At 36.4% G+C, this 20,786-nt stretch overlaps 1 long non-coding RNA gene across 3 annotated transcripts in view; it reads right to left on the reverse strand.

Moving 5' to 3' along the window:
• LOC105217061 (uncharacterized) overlaps positions 1-20,786 on the reverse strand; it is a 45,082-nt gene that overhangs the window by 8,556 nt on the left and 15,740 nt on the right. For 2 of the 3 annotated variants that reach the window (XR_008470506.1, XR_851966.3), the window contains exon 3: positions 11,055-11,460. The exons of the other annotated variant lie outside the window; for it this stretch is intronic. This is a non-coding gene — a long non-coding RNA (uncharacterized LOC105217061). Of the gene's footprint in view, positions 1-11,054; positions 11,461-20,786 lie in introns of those variants that run through there. 3 annotated transcript variants of the gene reach the window in all.

The following is a 20,786-nucleotide window of genomic DNA, read 5'->3' on the forward strand; positions in this document are numbered from 1 at the left end:
AATTAAATTTTTCCCACATTTGAGAAAACTTAAAAATAAATAAATTTACGTACGTTGTAGAAATTAAGAACCCTGCTAATTACGGACGTTAGCCCCACATATGATTTTAGAGCTGCTAAGCGGATTTTGAAGAAAAATCTCTAAAATGATAGGCGCGCGAATGTTAGAAAAAATATTTACTTAAGGTTTATAAAGGTAAAGGAAGCAACAATTTGCATGTACTTTTATTTACAAACAGATGCGACTGATTTTCCAGCTGTTGTCATATACAAATATATAGGTTGAGGTGGCTGATGACAAAATTGCATGGCCAATCGAGCGTTGAAATTGATTACACTTGTAGGCGCATACACACAAATGCACACCTCGAAGACCGCACAGAAAGACGATTGTGCTTGAGTTGGCTATCCTTTACGCCGGCATAAGAAGCAGTGGCAGCGACACACACCACATACGAGTATGCATTAAACGAAAGACAAAAAGGAAACAGAAATGAAGTAAGGAGTGCGCGTATACACTGTTACTTGAGAGTGTTTGTTGTTTAAATGTGCGCTGAGCCATTCTGTAGCTGTATTGCATGCGCACTGCTTTTGTGTTTGCTTTCATGACTCCTTCTCTCCACTTTTTTGTTTGAGATTACGCGTGTGTTCTTGAACCACTCTAACCGTTCTACGCCTTGTGCGACAAATTGCGTGTTTAATATTTGCACCGTCATAAAGTACCAACACGCGCTTCAACCCTTCTCATGCGCTCACTCACATCTTTTGCAAGCGTTATCAAGACGAACTTCCAGTATAATGTTCCAGTATAATGTTGATATCGAACTGGTAATTTCTCTGGCCAGTATTATTATAGTCTCGTTCGTTTTTCTGAGAATAATCCTTCGGACCGCCAGTCGTTCCAGACAACTTAAGCAACATTTTTGGCAATAATTTATGTAGCAACTACCCACAGTGTAAGTTTCAGTTACAGAAACCTGACTGAATGGTTTACTGTTTGATATTCTTACCATACGTAAGTATATATTTATGTACTCATAGCTAAATTCTACCGTCTCACTACTAGTAAACAGGTGCTATGTGGTTGCTTGTAGTGAAAGTTAACTGTTAACATGTAATATATTATTTGTCATGCCGAACGTAGCGGCAGTAAGCAGGTGTGCGAAGCACCGCGATATGAAGAGGCTACAATCTACATTAAATTGTTTAAAAAGCGAGCGTTAAAATTAATGAAGTGAGAAGGAACAACAGCGCACAACAAAAAGCATTTGAAAATGCAAAACAACAACTGCTGCAGCAAAGTGCAAATTATACGATGGTACGAGGATGGGGTAGAGTAAATTGGTATATCATGTATTTGCATCTAAATTTTAAAAATCTAGAGGGTAGGTAGCAAAAGCAATAGCTGAAGCGACGACATGCCATTATCGTGCAATCGTATTACGCGTTGATTTTTTGTTTTCAAGGTCGCACGGTTAATTTTTTGTGGAGAACCTTATTTGGCAATAAGCAAAATTTTGCAGTGACAAAGCATGCAGTTAAATATGTGCTTGGAAGATACAAATCAATTAACGAATACTTGCACTCCCGAACAATTGACGCACTCACGTTCAGACGTATATACTCAGATAAATTATAAAGTTGGTGTTATTGAAAAAAAGGAAAAAAGTATTGAAACACGATATACATTTGCGACACGTCTGCCACATAGATCGTCATTTTTTGCTACTGTGTTAGGCGAGAAAACGAGATAAACTGCAATCCGTATCTGATTACTCGCTGATAAAGTGTTCAATACGTTTTCCAATGTACTTAAATATTTGTAAGTTGATTATTTCATTAGATTTTAACAGTTTGTTACTGTAACGGCGAACAATTGAATTGGGAAATAATCATAAAAAGCAATGAAGAAAAATCCATCATTTATGTTTATATTAAGTTTAGCGAAAGCGAAGCAACTCAACAGACACTAAATCGAATAGGTTTCAGTCAAATGAACTGAATTGAGGCTTTTGTCATTATTTTTTTTATAAATCAATTATGTTATAATTTTTTAAAGATAAATAGGCATTCGGACAAACAAATTTACGATCAAAAAACGCAATACAATCTCTTACAATCCTATCTCGCCAAAACCTTTCCTGCACCCTGCCAGCGCGAAACATATACCTATCGCAAATCTGCAAACGCTGTAACAACATGTTTGACGATGACATTGCAATGTCGACCTCGAGGCACAGCACAACATGAAACGAGCTGTGAAATTCACTAGGAAACGAAAGTGTTGAAGCGTATGCTTCATATTGGCGTTTTCGTAAGTGCCGATGTTCGCCCACAGATGCTGCCTTTGAGGAAACATGAATTAATGTGTCGCGACAATTAAATGCACAGCGCCTGATAAAATAGCGTAGATAGGGCATGCTTCGCGGGCATGCAACCCCAATGATGTGGTCGCTACTAATAAATAACGTTACATAATGACAATTACTTTTGCGGCAATAACAAAGAAATGTACGTAAACAGGCAAGATAACAATACTGAATCGGAAAGGAATTAGTCCAGGTGTAACCGAACATTAAAAAAAATGTTGCAACCGAATTCTTGTTTCCACGGATTTTTAATAATATCAAACCCAATATTCGGCATAAAGTCCAATAGAATAATGGAAATCATTACAATAGTTGGTATATGGGGTAATAACACTGTGATAGTTTTTTTTTCAAAAAAAAAAAAAAGACAAGACCAAATTCGACGGTTTCCCCCTCTTTCGGGTCCTACGAATCGAACTGTATCATTACTTTTTTGAGTTACAATCATGGTTTCATACAAAAATTTTTGTTGAAGTTTTTCATTAAAGTGGCCCATTGTAAGAGAAAGGCACTTTTTTCTTCGGTCTCCAACTTTTTTAATGTTGACTTTTTTGGTAAACTTTCTTTGGCAAAGCTTCTCAGAATAAGTCCGTCGTTAAGTTCTTATATGACTGTAAACCCCAAAATCAATGTTTTTTGTGTCCTTATAGTCAATATATCGAAAAAACTGAAATTTAATCCTTTTTTTATGTTTTTTCCCTCACGTTTCGTCAATATTTTAATTTACCCTTTGATAATTATACATTAAGTGACATCTTGTAATAGTAAAAAACTTAAGCAAAGACAACGTTCTGAGCAAACTAACCATTAGAAAAAACTTAACAAAATTTGCATTTTTTAAAAGAGCTACACTAACTATGTTTTTGTGCTCTCTCTCGTAACTCTTATGACTTTTATCAAAAAAATCAAAAAATTAGAGTAATTTTTGATTTTTATATATTTAGATCAAAAATAAAAATTATTTTTGATTTTTATATATTTAGATCAAAAATAACAGTTATTTTTGATTTTTATTTTTTAGATAAAAAAATAAGGATTATTTTTGATATTTATATTTTTAAATCAATAATAAAAATCAATTCAAAATTTGTGACATAATATGTTTCTTAATCTCTGTTAAGGTTTAAAGTAAAACTAAGATGTACGCTTATAATAACAAGAACAAAAATGAAACAACAAGTAATAGCGTTATTTCAAGTTCAGGGGCATAACATTTTGTTGTTATTATAACCGTACACCTTAGTCATAATCATACAATATTTCGCATATAGTTCACCTAAAAACCATGATGGTGTAATCAAAACTTTTCTACGATGTTCCTTTATGTATGATTTTTTTTATAAAAAATTGTAAAATTACTCTTATTTCCGGTCCCTGCCGAAAACACATAAAGTGCCATAACTAAGCCATAAATAAAGCTATGGAAATAAAATTTGGTACAAAGGATCGCACTATGAAGGGGCATATTTGGATGTAATTTTTTGGAAAGGTGGGGTTGGCCCCGCCCTTTAATAGGTTTTTTGTATATATCTCGCAAACTAATAGAGCTATATAAACTAAACTTTCTGCAGTCGTTTTCTTTAGCAACTTCTTAATACAGTCCAAAAATGAAAGAAATCGGATAATAACCACGCCCACCTCCCATACAAAGGTTAGGTGAAAATTACTAAAAGTGCGTTAACTCACTAACGAAAAACGTCATATACACTAAATTTCACATAAGAAATGGCAGAAGGAAGCTGCACTGATATTTTTTTACAAAATGGAAAATGGGCGTGGCGTCGCCCACTTATGGATCAAAAACCATATCTCAGGAACTACTCGACCGATTTCAATGAAACTTGGTTTGTAATAGTTTCCTTACATCCCAATGAACTTTGAAGACGATCTGAATCGTTTACTTAACAATATATAAAGTAAGCACTAGTGAAGATATCGGTGCAGAACTTTGCTGAAGTACTACGCTTATAGTGTGGCAGCCCCATTCTAAAAATAGCCGAAATCGAAATATAGGTTTTTAAGGCCCCATATATCGAACACGAGGACCTCGGTGCTTCTAACCTAATATTATGGTTTGTGTATTATATAATATTAATTAAGTTAAATAAATAAATTGCGAGAGTATAAAATGTTCGGTTACACCCGAACTTAGCCCTTCCTTACTTGTTCCCATTCGACTCCTTCCATGCTTTGTAGATGCACAAACTATATTCTTAAGTTGTATTAAAATTTTAAAAAGTTAAAGGCAAATGGATACAAAAGTTGTACTAAAGACAGAATATCACAAGCGTGACGGTCTCAGAGAAAGTCAGAGTCTCAGCTTGAGTCACATCAGGCAGCAAGTGTTTCACCACCTTCAACTACCGCCGCTCTTCTCAGGCTTTTCACTACATATACGAAGGAATCTACACTTCTACAAAACAACAAAAACAAACTTTGCTGACCCATATCAAACACTGAAGGGAGCGGCAATGTTCGGAAAGTGAAGAGCAAGAGTGAATTAAACCCATATGGCTTGTATCAGCTTCATCCACTTAAATTAAGGGGTTTTTCACAAAATTAAAGAGGAGAAAAACTAAAAAACAGAACGGCGAAAATAAAAAAAAAGGATATAGCAAAAGTATATATAGATGTATATTGTATACATATTCACCCAAGCAGTGAAATGAAATGGCAGCTGAATTTCCACTGCTATAACGTTTAGCATTTTTCGAGCGTCCATGGCGTATACGTGACATGCTGCGAAACGTATGAATACAGATGCACGTTTATATTAAAATTATATGAATAACAACTGTGAGACCCATTTGCAAAACAATGCGTATATCCAAACAATACCACAAACACAATGCCGCCATACTGTGTAAAGAATACAAAAATAATTCATTTATTTGATTTATTTTTACAATAGCCGTTTCGTATGCTGGTTTGGTGATATATTGGCTTTGTTGTAATTTACTTTAAGTTTAGCCACCTAAAAGTGTGTCTAGATAATTAGCGTTGGATGTCTGCTATTGACATTATCAATGAGAGTATCAATTAAATCGCCGACTCATTGCAGTGCGAGGTCAATGTTAAAATGCAATAGACCGAGGAAAGGAAATGTTAATATGTATTAATAAAGTGGGAATTATAATATGTGTTAATATATCTATGCAAACATGTTTACATTTAAACGCTTTACTTTTTATTTACAATCAATTATAGCACAAAAAATATAGCTTGGTTAATGTATCTACATTGCGACTACTATGTATGATAATTTCAAAATTATATTGCATTGAGGGCCAGTTCACCTGGAAAGCTTAGCAGAACGTCAAAAGATTACCTTCAGGAAATTAGATCAGTGGTTTTATCTGTTTATCCCCTATTAGACTTACCAAGATTAATATAGTAATTCGAAGTAGTGCTTACTAGGGGACACTACCAGTGGTCTACGCCAATTGAATATTGCTTTATCCATGAAAAATTTTCTTTGGAAATGGAAGATGATCTGATGCTTCCTTCTACCGGACAATATCAAAATACTCGTACAAGTTAATGATCCCAACCACGTAAGTGTCGTTGCGTAGCTGAATTTATTTGGGAGCATCGTTTACAAATTTTACTCTTTATTTGGGGATGGCTTTTCTTGCTTTTAACAACGTCCACTAACTTTCGAGTTCTGCTGACTTATTTCCGTAAAAAATAATTTGCTGTTTATGTATTGAAACGATGTAGTTTTGAGACGCAGTCACTAGTAAAGTCTGAAAACATTTTCTAGGTTTTGTCCTAAATAATGCTTACGTTGATTGGGGATGTTCGTGATGCAATATTTCCGTTAATATTACTTCCTGATAGCCAAAACTTAATATCCATACATTTCCTGGAATTCTGTCACAAGCTGACTGCCAAATTTATATTACAGGAGAGGTGAAGTATATCATAAACAAGATCACATATAATATATTAAATAAGTTCTCGATATACAATCTGATATTGGAACTTTTTGTTAGAAACCATTAGAATTTGCTTGAATTTTCAGACTTTTCAGACAAAGTCCCCACACACATTTATCCAACACAATAAAATGTATTGCGGTCTGACTTGAGTATTACTATAATATTAGGGATCAGTGACCTATTTGATCATTCATAAAGATAACTGATTATTTGTAGAAATATCTTTTACAAATAGTCCTTAACAAAAGTGCAAGCAAAAGTTTTTTTATTATTTATTGTTTTAAATGAGATTGTTTTCATTAGAGATATAGTAAATTCTAGCATTTGAGAGTCCACATTCGACGAATAAATATCGAAATAGTGCTATCCCAATGTTAGGATTCTTTTGAAGTCTAACAGTCGGTTTCACAAAATTTTTTAATTGAAAATTAAATTCCATTATTATTATTATAATTATTTTTCACTTAATTTTGTTTCGTGAAACCGGCTGTAAGGGATGTTGTCCCGTAACCTAATTTTAACCGAGTTAATGACACTTATCGTATGAATATTTTTGGATTTGAAAGCACAAAGCAGCTACAAATAAAAATGATCCCATAATTGTAAATTAAAATAATAATAATCTTTACAGCAAAAAAATGAATAAAGTGCGCACATGAAGGACTTGTAGTGCGAAATGTTCAAGGTGCGAAACTGAAAAATCAAACACGTGCACGTTGAAGTAATGAAAAAAGAATATTGTAAAATTATTGCACCAAATAAGCAATAAATGCTCTCTTTTTATAACCCATTTGCCGCATACGAGTACATAAACCATATTTCAGCACTCTCATACACTTTCAACCACCAACACCCACCAGAATCATTTACACACTAGTATTTGCCTTGCACAGAAGCACTAAAAAAACGAAAAAAGTCTTACAACAAACGCATTCAAAGCTCCAACCACATTTTAAAATTGCCTTACATAAAGCCAAGCACAGTAGGTTTCTTCATTTGAAATATCCACATAAGAGTGCTACGTAGGTAGCACGTTTGTATGTAAACGGCAGGTGAATTGAAAATATGCGAAAAGCATTTTACACAAAAATCATTCCTGTGAATTGTGTATGTGTACTTAGAGATTTGCGTATTTGTTCTGCTTTGTGTTAGGACAAGCGAGAACATGTATGTGTTTGCATATTAAGTTGATTGTAAATCCAGGTGCAACATTTTATATGCGCATGATCCCCCTCTTCCTCTCTCTACTAATTTACACATTCTTCGTGTCTTTTTCCTTACAACTACAAAAAAAGAACATGTTATTCTTGTATATACTGCGAGAAATAATATATACTCATACTTCAATTGTACCGCTGAAGATATTACTTCCCGCATCTGCATATATACATACACCGATTAAACTCATTTTCATCACCAACATACATTATATCTAAGATATATATATGCTTATTTAATTTGGCTCAGATATTTCATATATTACCGGATTTATAACCTATTAGGCCCATCGTATTTTTGAAAATCCTATAATTAGCTATATGAGAACTAGAAGAAGTTACGACATGATTTTAACCATTTCTGATACACAGACACACTATTAGAAGAAAAATTTACCGATGTTTTCGGTGAAAAATTGCCATAAGGCACTGACTTCTTCAAATTCTATATCCGGTGCCTTGAAAAGTTATAGTCAGATTTCGACAATTTTCACAAGTGATGCCACGGATCATATACAGTATTTGTGTAAACTTTTATTTCGCTATCTTCATTGGTTCCTTATGTATATCTTATAAAGTGAAGGAATCAGATGGAGTTCAAATTTGAGTTATATGGAAAGTTGTCGCAGTTGTGAACCGATTTCGCCCATATTCCACTCGTGTCATCAGGATGTCAAGAAAATATTATATACCGAATTTCATTGAAATAGGTCAAGTAGTTGCTGAGATATGGTTTTTGACCCATAAGTGGGCGATGCCACCCACATTTTCCATTTTGTAAAAAAATCTGAGTGAAGCGTCTTTCTGGTATTTCCTATGTAAAATTTAGTGTTTCTGACGTTTTTCATTAGTGAGTTAACTCACTTTTCGTAATTTTCAACCTAACCTTTGTATGGGAGGTGGGTGTTGTTATTAACAGATTTCTTTCATTTTTAGACTATATTAGGAAGTGGCTAAAAAAAACGACTGCATAAAGTTTGGTTTATATAGCTCTATTGGTTTGCGAGATATGTACAAAAAACCTATTTGGGGGCCGGTCCACGCCCACTTCTCCCAAAAATTACATCCAAATATGCCCCTTCATAGTGCGATCCTTCATATCAAATTTTATTTCCATAGCTTTATTTATGGCTTAGTTATGGCACTTTATGTGTTTTCGGTTTTTGCCATTTTGTGGGCGTGGAAGTGGGCCGATTTTTCCCATTTTCAAGCAACCTTCCTATGGTGCCAAGAAATAAGTGTGCCAAATTTCATTAAGATATCTTAATTTTTACTCATGTTACAGCTTGCACAGACGGAGGGACGGATGGACGGGCAGACAGATATTCGGATTTTGACTCGCCTCTTCGCCCTGATCACTTTGATATATATAATCCTATATCTAACTCTTTTAGTTTTGGGTGTTTTTCGCACGACGTTTTTCATAGGCTTTAGTGGCTTACCAGATATAAAGCTGAAAACCCAGTTGTTTTTATGACTTCGCAAAATGTATTGCGATTTTGAGCATGAATGAGTTTTTCGCACTTTCCGCAATCACATTACATATATGAAAACATTTATAATTACATTTTGGCTAATGCAATTACAAACATATCTGTATGCATGCAGCATCAGCAATAATGAGACCAGAATTTAAGATTAAAGAATCACGCTAACTAATTATTTTTAGCCGGGTTGTTTGCTAGAAACATTAGGGTTATATAGGTAACCGATCTGAACAATTTCTTCGGAGATGATATTATTACTTTAAGTAGTAATCCATGTCAAATTTCGTTAAGATACCACGTCAAATGCGAAAATTTTCCATACAAGCCATTGATTCCGATCGTTCGGTTTGTGTGGCAGCTATATGCTACAGTGAACCGATCTGAACAAATTTTTCGGATATTAAATTATTTCTATGAACAATAACTCACACCAAATTTCGTGAAAATATGTAGTAAAATGGGGAAGTTTTCCATACAAGCCATTGATTCCGATCGTTCAGTTTGTATGGCAGCTATATGATATAGTGCTCCGTTATCGGCAGTTTGGACAAATGAGCAGCTTCTTGAAGAGAAAATAAAATCTGTAAAATTTCAAAACGATATCATAAAAACTGAGGGACTAGTTCGTATATATACAGACAGACGGACGGACGGACATGGCTAAATCGACTCAGTTCAACATACTGATCATTTATATATATACTTTATAGGGACCCCTACGCTTCCTTCCGGGTGTTACAAACATCGTGACAAACTTAAAATACCCTGTTCAGGGTATAAAAAGTAAGTTAATTAAACAATAATCTGGTAAATGTACAAAATTACGCCAGCTTTATTAGATACACGCATTCCTTCCGGTGCTAAAGATTTAATTAAACTTTGAATTTTCAAAAAAACATTATGAGTTCAATCTGGAGCGGGTCATTAATATAAATAAAGTTATTATTATTGTAACTTGGGTCGAGTTGCACTGTGGTTTTATAGTTCTATCATCGTTTCTGCTTTTTTTATACTTTAGTCCTAATTGATGGCACGAGCATACGTCAACTGCCAGCCGTCCGAGTGACCGGCAAACCAGCCAGATAAAGTTATCAATAACAACACCAATAAATTTGAATGAAAGGTTGGCAAATTGTCGGCTTACATTTTTTTTTACGGAGATGGTTAATGCTGTTATTTAGCATTTGTTTTTGGTTCTGTGGTATCTATTTATCACAGGAAATGTCGATGACAGCAGTTGCACATAAAGGGATGCAGCTTTGAAATTAAAAACATTATTTTAATTATTTAAATATATTTTCGAAATAATATTGTGAGTATCCGCATTAGGGTGACCCAGGTTTTCCGTATGTTTCAAAATTATGTGGAAAACAAGTTATTCATTAATTTAGCTGGTTGATTTTGTCAAGATTACAAATAATGACAGTTTACTTGACTTTTTTCATTTTCTCAGTTTTGAATTATATTGATTTTGGTCAACGGTAAATGCTTTATTCTCATAATAAATGATTTTTTGTTTAACAAACTACACGACATACATAATCGCAGAGTGTAACGAGGATGTTCACTTCGAAACCAATATTTCATGTCTAATGCTAAATATTTATTAAGCGATACATCAAGCAAGATATTAAAGATATGCCAGCAGTATCCGCTATCACAGAAACTGAATTCAAAGTCTTCTCAAATAAACCAATATTATCCTGAATGGAATATTATCATCAATGGGTGAAAATAGTTTGTAAGTCAAAAAGAATTACATTTCATCAAAACTTTGGTATTTTGGTACATCATTTTAAACTCATTGAATTTGGTTAATTCGTTTTTAATCTAAGGTACCACATTGAAATCCATGGAAGACAACTCAATTCAACCGGCTCAAGATTCGGCACTCACTGAGCTAATATTCTTGCTCTTAATTATTCTCACTGTTACCTCAATTAAGTTGTTTAATTTGAGATATATAACACAGAGAAATTAAATTACAATAACTTAATGGGTTCATATTGAATGATTTAATGAATCTTTATTATGGTATAAACATTACGATTCTCTAGTATATAAAACTATTTTTTAACATTTTTTAAATTTTATTTTATTTTCAAAGACAATTCCGTAACTGTTACAAATTGCGTTCTCCCATCGGGCTATCTTGCGTTAAGTGCATTGAGTTGCATTGTGAATTGTGATGCTGAATCCAAATGCGAATTGTAGGTGATATCACGCACCATGTCGTCAAGATCTATAGAGTGCATTTATACAATACAGCTTTGGAGTCAGAATCCAAATATTCAGTTTTAAAGTAGTAAACGCAGTGTTATTGGTATGTTATCGACTACATTTATTGGCAATGTAGCTAGCTACTGCTCGATTTGGAGCGACAGCTTGTGTTCTTCTATAAATTGCTCACTGGTATCACAATCCTTTTTGAACTTCTCACATTAGTGCTGGAAAGAAAATAATAAATTAATGTACGAAAACTCCAAAAGGAGTTCATTGTAATTATGATTAATTTGCAAAAGTGAAACCACACAGCCTAATTTTGTAACATGAACAATTAAAGGTGGAAAATTATCAACCACCTCTCGTACTCGTTGCAGTTTAAGGACCAAAAAAGTGGGAGCTGGTGAAAACAGTCCCAATATGTACGTATGTAGGTATATGTTACGTGTTACCTAACGAATTCATATAGCATGTTGTAGTGTATATGTATGTGTATGTACTTATATAACCATTAGCTGCTGACTACAGGAATTTTATTGCTTTTTGATATGCAGTAAAAATTCCGTTATTTTTATAGATTCATGTTGATGCGATATTTTTAAACTTAATTTCTTTGTACAGAGATTTTTTGTACGAAAGTTATTTGTGAATTTCATTCGATCCGAAACATATAAATGTGTGCGTGTAAAATTTTAATTAACATTTATCATTGCATTTTAACATTTCATCAGTTTCTCTCCAGTGCGAACGTTTTGTAGTTTCGAAAATATAGTGCTATATTAGCTTTGTTATTGGATGTGGGTTTAAATGTATATGTGTCTGAGAAATATTTTCAAAAAATTTGGTCAAATAAAGAAGAAATTTAAGTAAAAACAATAACAGCACATAGAGGGAGAACAGTGTAGTGAGTGGAAATGGAAATTCTATCAAGTGCTTGTGTGTGTTTGCAAAATGTAACCTCTTCGCAGACCTTTTATAGTTAATAGAAAAAGCGTGATGTTTAAATTCGAAAATATTTTTTACCAGTTCAATTGAAAAATAGTATAATAGTTAGTATGAACTACGTGCAAATTCTGTTTTTTATTAATTAGGTTAGGTACGAAGGCTGTTTCCCTATAGGGGGAAACCCACTTAGACTATCGAGAGCAGTCCTTTGTGATGCCGTAAAAATTCAACCCCCTCAATTATTTATGAATCGACAAAGCGCTTGGACCCTACCACAAATCTGCAGAGGTTTTTAACTTCTGTGTCCGCTAGTTCGCTGGGGTGCCCAAAAAAGTGAAATCCAAGGATTTTTTGTCTAGATCTCGCAAAGGCGTGACATTCCAAAAGGAAATGCTGGGAGGATTCTACCTCACCTTCTTCTAGGCAGCTTTTGCAGCTAGCATCCGAAAAAAATTCTCTATTTGACCGCGTGAGTCCCAATGGGACAATGGCCAGTTAGAACACCTATAACTTGGGAAAGATTGATCTTGTTTAGTGCAAAGAGTTCCCTTGACCTCTTGCGATTTACTTTGGGCCAGAATGATCTTGCGACAGAACAGGTGCTAGTGACTGTCCAACGCCTGCTCAGTTCGACCCATTCATCCAGAAGCAAGTTGCAAGAGGACAGCGGTGCTCCTGTTTGTTCCCATTCCACTGTAAGTGCAACAGAAGTACCTGTCCTAGCAAGCTCATCAGCCTTGCAGTTTCCTGCGATTCCGCTGTGGCCAGGCACCCAAACTAGTATGATAGCAAAGTGCTCCGATGCAACTGATAGCGAGGACTGGCAATCCTTAATCAGCCTGGAGCGCACAGGCATTGAGCTTAAGGCTAATATTGCCGCCCTACTATCAGAGTGGATCGTTACCTTTTTGAAAGCTGCTGCATGGCCGCCACTTCCGCTTGGAACACGCTGCAATGGTCCGGAAGCCTAAAGCTGTAATTAATGAGAAGTTCCGGACTATAAACTCCTCCTCCAACTTTCCCCGCTAACTCCGACCCATCCGTAAAGAAGCTTACCGTCTCTCCTCCAGCGACTTCTACCCACTCAACCCTCTCTTGAAGGTATAAGAGCAGAGAATATGCCGCCAGGGAAGGGCTCATCGACATGAAGTAGTCCAGTAACCTCGGAATGAAGTCGAAGCGCCTGAGGATACTAGAGTGCCCAGGCGCGCACTCTGTTAAGTACCCAGCCTCCCTCAGCCTGATAGCGGTTTTCGCGGCCATACACCTTCCGGCTATGTTCACGGATGCTATATGAAGTAAGGAATTCAGTGCCAAAGTCGGTGTGGTCCGTAGCGCACCGCACATGGCTATGAGAGCCGCCCGTTGCACACTCACTAACTTTTTAGCTAGTGAAGTCTTTTCAAGCGCCTCCCACCATACGTGAACCCCGTAAAACATTATAGGCTTGACTATGGTTTCATATAGCCAATGAACTACTTTTGGTGAGAGGCCCCATCTACTACCAATGGCTCCCCTACAACAATACAGGGCAACCGATGCCTTTTTTGCTCTTTCCGCAATGTTGGCTTTCCAAGAAAGCTTTCTGTCCAAGACAACACCTAGGTACTTTACACTGTCGGCGGAGAAAAGAGGAGAGACTGATAGGCCTGAAGTTTTTGGCCGCGATGTGCGAGCTCTTTCCGGCCTTGGGTATAAACGTCACTCTGACCTGCTTCCAAGCCCCCGGAATGTGACCAAGTATGATGCAGTTTGCATATATTGGTAACAACCAACTACACGAAAGGCTGAGGGCCCGCTGCAGCTGCGCCGGTATGATACCATCCGGTCCAGGGGACTTGAACGGTTTGAATGAATTGATCGTCCATACCAGAAGTCTCTAGTTCAGAAGGTCCGGGAAGGCCACATAGTCTGTCTGAAGTGCTCCAAGTTGCACTCCTCCAGGGGAAGGATTGCTCGGAAAGTGAGTGTCCAGGAGCAATTAGAGGGTTTCCTCACTACTCAGTGTCCAATTTCCATTCACGTCCTTGAGGTATACGGAGGACGTGGGTCTCTTTGCGAGAATGTGCCTAAATCTAGACGCTTCTTGACATCCCTCTACTTTTTCGCAGAAAGTTTTCCAGGACGACCTCTTAGCCCTCCTTATCTCGGACTTGTACACGGCGAGTCCCACCCTGTACAACGTCCAGTCATTAGCTGACCCGCTTCTACGAGCATTGTTAAAAAGTCTTCTGACAGATGCCCTTATTTCAGAGAGCTCCAAAGTCCACCAGATCGGTCTCCCTCTGCCCTTCGGCTTCGTTAATGGACACGAGCTCTCCAGGGCATAGTTGCACGCGGAGATGAAGATTTCTACATAATTCTCCACCGCTTTAGTTGTAAGCAAGGATTTCTCCTCCGGTCTTGGAGAGCAAAACGGAGCCTTTTGAAGTAAAGGTTCCAGTTTGTTTTCCTAAAGTTCCTATAATATTTGTTGGATGGACGTGTTTCGTCCAGACTAAACCCGTTGCACCTATGATCAGAAAAGGAGTGGTCCTCTAGGACCTTCCAGTCTGAGATCAAATGTGCAATCGAGTTAGAGACTAAGGTGAGATCGAGGACCTCCTCTCTACCCGCAGTTACAAAAGTTGGGGAGTTAATTAATTGCTCTTATTTTAATTTTTTATAATCTTTTTTTTCAGCTTTGTCGTTGATCACCAGTCACCCTGTACATGTTTGTGTACTGTAAGGTGATTAGTTAAGCTACTCTTAACTTGGAGACAGACGTTTTTCCAGTAACGTGTCGCTTATTCTGATTTAGACGCTCTAGGAATTTTCTTGGGTTGACACTTTGTTAACACTCACAACATATCGGTTTATTACATATGCCAGCGCGCCCCTTACCGCCACAATGCTGCAGCATACCACATTTGTCTTCCCGAATTAAACACTGCATGGCGGCAGACCAATCCACTACCGTCTGCGTTTCCAAACTCACTCGTAAATGCCCTCACAACTTCTCACATTTCCTAAATCCATTTTTTTCTTTTTCTTCTTCTTAATTTTCTGTTCTTTAAAAAAATTTCTTTGAGGTGCGTTTGCCATTTTCGGTCGTGGAATGTGGCGTGTATAGTGACAGCTGTAATGAGCGTGAAATTATTTCCCTGCTTACTGCTGACATTGTTGGCCTCACTCTTCGCTACCGTATCCGCCAATCGCTTCTAATGCTGATCCATTTCGCTTTGTCCCAGCTAGGTTTGACTTGATGTGTTGTCAAACTTGTACACAAATATGCGCGGCATTCCCTTGATATTCTATCTCAGATATACTAAGGCGCGGAATTTATTTGTGTATTTCTTAATATGCGTGTGTATATAGTGAATACTAACATCACAGTTCACGTAAAATGATTAATATACCATATGCTTGCTATGGCAATGGATCGTGGAACGTCTTTACTCCGTAATTACGTAAACAAACCAATTATGAACTTAATTGAGGCTTTCAGAAACCCTTACTTTAGTTATTCCCAACTTGTTTTCTTTCCATCGGTCCCCTACAGTCTACAATGCTGATGGCATGCAGCTTTGGAAAACCATGTAGCAAGACAGTAAATTCAACAACAGCAGCGGCATCAACTTTGGCAGCAATCAGTTAGTACATTCGGGCTGCTGTTTGGAATAACAAACAAGCCCAGCAAGTCTTGCTGTCCTGTTAGAATTAATACAAATACAAAGCCACGCAAATACATTCTTCTTCTTGACTGGCGTAGACACCGCTTACGCGGTTATAGCCGAGTCCAAAACAGCGCGCCACGTATCCCTCCTTCTGGCAGTTTGGCGCCAATTGGTTATTTCAAGCGAAGCCAGGTCCCTCTCCACCTGGTCCTTCCATCGGAGTGGAGGTCTCCCTCTTCCTCGGCTTCCACCAGCGGGTACTGTATCAAATACTTTCAGAGCTGGAGCACTTTCATCTATTCGAACAACATGACCTAGCCAGCGTAGCCGCTGTTTTTTTATTCGCTGGACTACGTCTATGTCGTCGAATAACACATACAGCTCATCGTTCCATCGTCTGCGGTATTCGCCATTGCCAATGTTTAAGGGACCATAAATCTTCCGCAAAACCTTTCTCTCGAAAACTCCTAGTGCCGTCTCATCGGATGTTGACATCGTCCACGCTTCTGCAACGTAAAGTGGGACGGGAATGATGAGGGACTTGTAGAGTTTGGTTTTTGTTCGTCGAGAGAGGACTTTATTTTACTGCGTTGGATTTTCAGGCTGACATTGTTATTGCTGTTAATGCTGGTTCCCAGGTAGACGAAATTATGTACAACTTCAAAGTTATGACTGTCAACAGTGACGTGGGAGCCAAGACGCGAGTGCGCTGACTGTTTGTTTGATGACAGGAGATATTTCGTCTTGTCCTCGTTCACCACCAGACCCATACGCTTCGCTTCCTTATCCACACAAATACATATACATACATAATTGCATGTTTGTATACATACATACGTATGCATGTAAATATGTGCACATGTGAGCATATGAACACAATCATATTCGAATCTATTGCATACCTGCACGTTTTGAGGCGGCCAACCGATCAACCAAACGATATGGCAGGCAAACTTTCATTTCTCGCTCGTAATTTGAATTTTTGACTCGCCATCTGCAGCATTGCAGGCACTAAAAACTGCGCACGCACAACTAAAACAACAAACAGCAAGATGTAAAACTGCAAAAAATGGAAAACAAGAACACAACGGGAACGACAACCTCGAAAAGCAATAAAAAGGACGCACCGACAACGCCTGGTGCATTGCATTCTGTCAACCGCCCGCTTGACCACCAGCACCGCCGCCACAGCAAGCACATCGCAGCAAGGTTGTGGATAAGCGTACAAAAAGCAAAATGCGAATTTGCAGACTTTTAAAAACTGTATCAAGGAAGTTGAAGCTTCGCTCGTTCAATTGTATCGAGCTAAGGTTCCAAACATTTTCGATTTTGATTTGTATGCTAAGTACTTCTCGGACTGCACTGGTCTCTAACTGAAATCGCCCAAATAAATAAACAGGTGGAAATTTTGCTAAGCCAACGCTGTAAGCCCAGGCAATACAATGTGGCTCAAATAGGTGGTCTGGCAAACCAATACGCTCCATGGCATGAGCAAAACACAAGAATGTATGCAATTGTATTTTGCGACCAATAGATCTGTAAAACTATTCGCATCGATATTGCTGTTGCAACTGGCGTTACGCGAAATTAATAAAATCGAAGAGCAGTATACATGCTACCAAACCAAAACAGCAACAAAATATGTAACTGCAAACATTAGCATTTATGTATGTAACTGTATGTGGGTATATACTGAGTGAGTGTATGCGTGCATTTAAATACAGTGCTGTCAGCTTTCCCATTTTCATTTGCATCGAGTGATTGAAATGTTTCATGAAAGCTTCCATGCTTCCGTGTATGTGTGTGGATAAAGCTGCAACAGTAAAGTTTCACTTTGACGCAATTATAGTGTGGCACAAATTTTCAGTTTTTCCAGCCTACGCCAGCTCAATTTTAAGCTTGGTATTTATCGTTATCAGCCCACAGTGCGTAATTGATGTTTTACACTGTTTACAGCATTCACATTGGAAGTTGCGTATACGCAATGGCTTACAGACTTTTCGACATAACTTCATCAACATGCGAGGTATATATGTATGTGTTTGTGTATAGGAAGTGCACAACGATTTGTGTAATTTCCAAGCTTCTAATTACCGTTTACAGATGTTTGTTTATTTGCTTGTTCATGGTGTTTATTTGTTTTGGGAATGCAATCACAAAGGGAAGAATTTTTATGTCACAATATTTTTTTTTCAATAAGCTTTGTTATATTGTTAAAAGAAGGGACAAACTAAGGTATCTCACTTATTATTCCGAATATTTGTACATATAAGTGTAAACCAATTGAGATAAAAACTGCAAACTTCCTTAAAGGGACGACGTAGGCCTATTTAATTAAATTTTAATTTAATATCTCTCTAATTGTTCATGGTGTGAATTATTATTTCAAACAAACGGGCCAACACATGTTAATTATTTTTATGGAGGCTTTCGAATTGTATATATGGAAGTTTTATACCAATTTAATGACTTTCTTTCCGTTATCGTTTCGTTAACAAGAAGCTTTATAAAAGAGTGTATAATATATTTACCAAATAATGATCTTTTTAAAATAGTTATTCACATATTCATAACCCCTCTAACACATGGGACAGCCATTATCTTATTAAAGATAGCCAGAGGGGCGGAAATCAAAATATTGGGTACATGCGACAAGGCGGTTCTGGACCGTTCAAGGCCACTTCATTTTGTTAAAATCCATTTATTAGGTATTTTATTAAATTTTAATCTTCATCCCTAGGGCATAAGGAAGGGAAAAAATCGTTATTTTTCTCATAGCCGGACAGGCATCTAGAATTCAAATGAACAAAACTATTATAATATGAATTGACACTAACCGTGACAGTTATCATTGAAAACATGTACATTTCTCACATCTCTTTGAGTCCATCAGAAGCGCCTTTTAATTATGCGCGCTATCGTTTTAGATACATTTTTAAAGTATTCCAAATCTACCCAAATTTAGCTAGCCAGCATTGAAATGCACAATGAAATCACATTAAGATTATATGATTATGTCCTCTGTCAAAGTTGTGAAATTCTTTTTATTTATGCACACGAAAAACTGGAAAAGTTTTAAGCGCAAGCAAAATAACAAAGAGCAACCTAAATATCAGCACTCTCATAAACGAATGTCTATGTATGTGTGTAGCAAATATAATATGTGTGAATTTATATGTAAATATATTAAGGTTACTCCTTTTTTGTAGACTTAGTATTGTTATAGTTTTTTAAGGGAGTTAATTATATAACACTGTCCAACAGCATTTTTGGAACAGAATACCTATAATTCTGAAAGGGTATGTTAAGTAGATCATTTTTGTAGAACAAACTTATGGTCCAGCACGTCTGAGTTTTTTTTTACAGTGGGTCAAAGTTTTCATTTTTTGGTCAATTTGACCCTTTTTTCGAGAAATTCAAAAAATATCCTTTAAAAAAGGACATTTAAGGATTAAAACATTCTACGAAAATGTTTGGCGGAAAATTTCAGTGGGGGTCACCAAAGACACCATTGTTGTAAATAAAGCTCTTTACGATTGATAAAAGAATTATAATTTTGTTTTAAGAGTGGTTTATTATAGTATGTACATATTTTTTTTTTGCTTCAGCAGTAGTAGGACAATGGATTAAAGATTAAACTTAATATGCTTTCCTGTATTTAGGTTGACTTGAATGTTCCGATGTATCAAGGTTTCTGTACAAGCCCCATACGTATTCAGCAAGCATTACAGTTTGGGATTTCCCTTTGAATCTTTCTTCCAATACCTTTATATCCTGATGAAACCTTTCACCGTGTTCATCTGAAACCGCTCCAAAGTTTTCTTTAACAAAATTGATATGAGAGTGCAAAAAATGCAGCTTTAGTGACATCTTAACGCCAATATTGTTAACCGATTAGCATGCTTCCAATATTTTCTGCATAGTTTTGTGCTTTTGAGTTTCCAAGGAATTCTGATATAACCAGCTGCATAAAATCAAATGCTGTCTTTTGCATATCCGACAGATGACCATAAAATTCTTCATCTTGTAATAATTTGCTTATATCGGGTCCAACGAGCATTCCTAGAAAAGGTAGTTTACATTAAATCAAATAAATTATTTCTTAAAACCGTATTTTATCTTCTTTTAATTTTGCTGCAGATAATCTGGGGAAAATTGTTTGAATGCGTTTGAAAGCATATCCTTGTGTATTTCAGCTTTTAATAAAATTTTTCACCACGCCCAACTTAAATAAAGTCAAATGCTGTCTTTTGCATATCCGACAGATGACCATAAAATTCTTCATCTTGTAATAATTTGCTTATATCGGGTCCAACGAGCATTCCTAGAAAAGGTAGTTTACATTAAATCAAATAAATTATTTCTTAAAACCGTATTTTATCTTCTTTTAATTTTGCTGCAGATAATCTGGGGAAAATTGTTTGAATGCGTTTGAAAGCATATCCTTGTGTATTTAAGCTTTTAATAAAATTTTTCACCACCAACTTAATATGCAGCGGTGGAAGTATGACCTTATTTTTTGGGACAAGAGATTCATGGATTACATTTAAGTCACCAATAATATTTTCTTTACGTTCTTCGAAATATTTAATATGATAATGGCTGCTGATAGCACGTGAATCCCATTTACAAATAAAGCACATATATTTTGTGTATCCTGTTTGCATTCCAGTCAATATTGCAATCATGTTGAAGTCTGCGCATACTTCCCATTTATATTTATAGTATTCAATTTTATTTAAGAGATTTGAAATATTTGCGTATGTTTCCTTCTTTTTGTGGAATACGCAACCGGTATTGATGGATACTGATTTCCATTGTGCAGTAAAACTGCTTTTAAGCTGTGTTTTGAACTATCTATAAATAGTCGCCAAGCGGAAGAGTCCAGTGGAAGCTTTAGATATTTTAGAACCTCTTCAATACTGCAACAGTATACAAGTTCTTCTGAT

This window comes from Zeugodacus cucurbitae, chromosome 3 (assembly GCF_028554725.1).
Source record: "Zeugodacus cucurbitae isolate PBARC_wt_2022May chromosome 3, idZeuCucr1.2, whole genome shotgun sequence".
NCBI lineage: Eukaryota > Metazoa > Arthropoda > Insecta > Diptera > Tephritidae > Zeugodacus > Zeugodacus cucurbitae.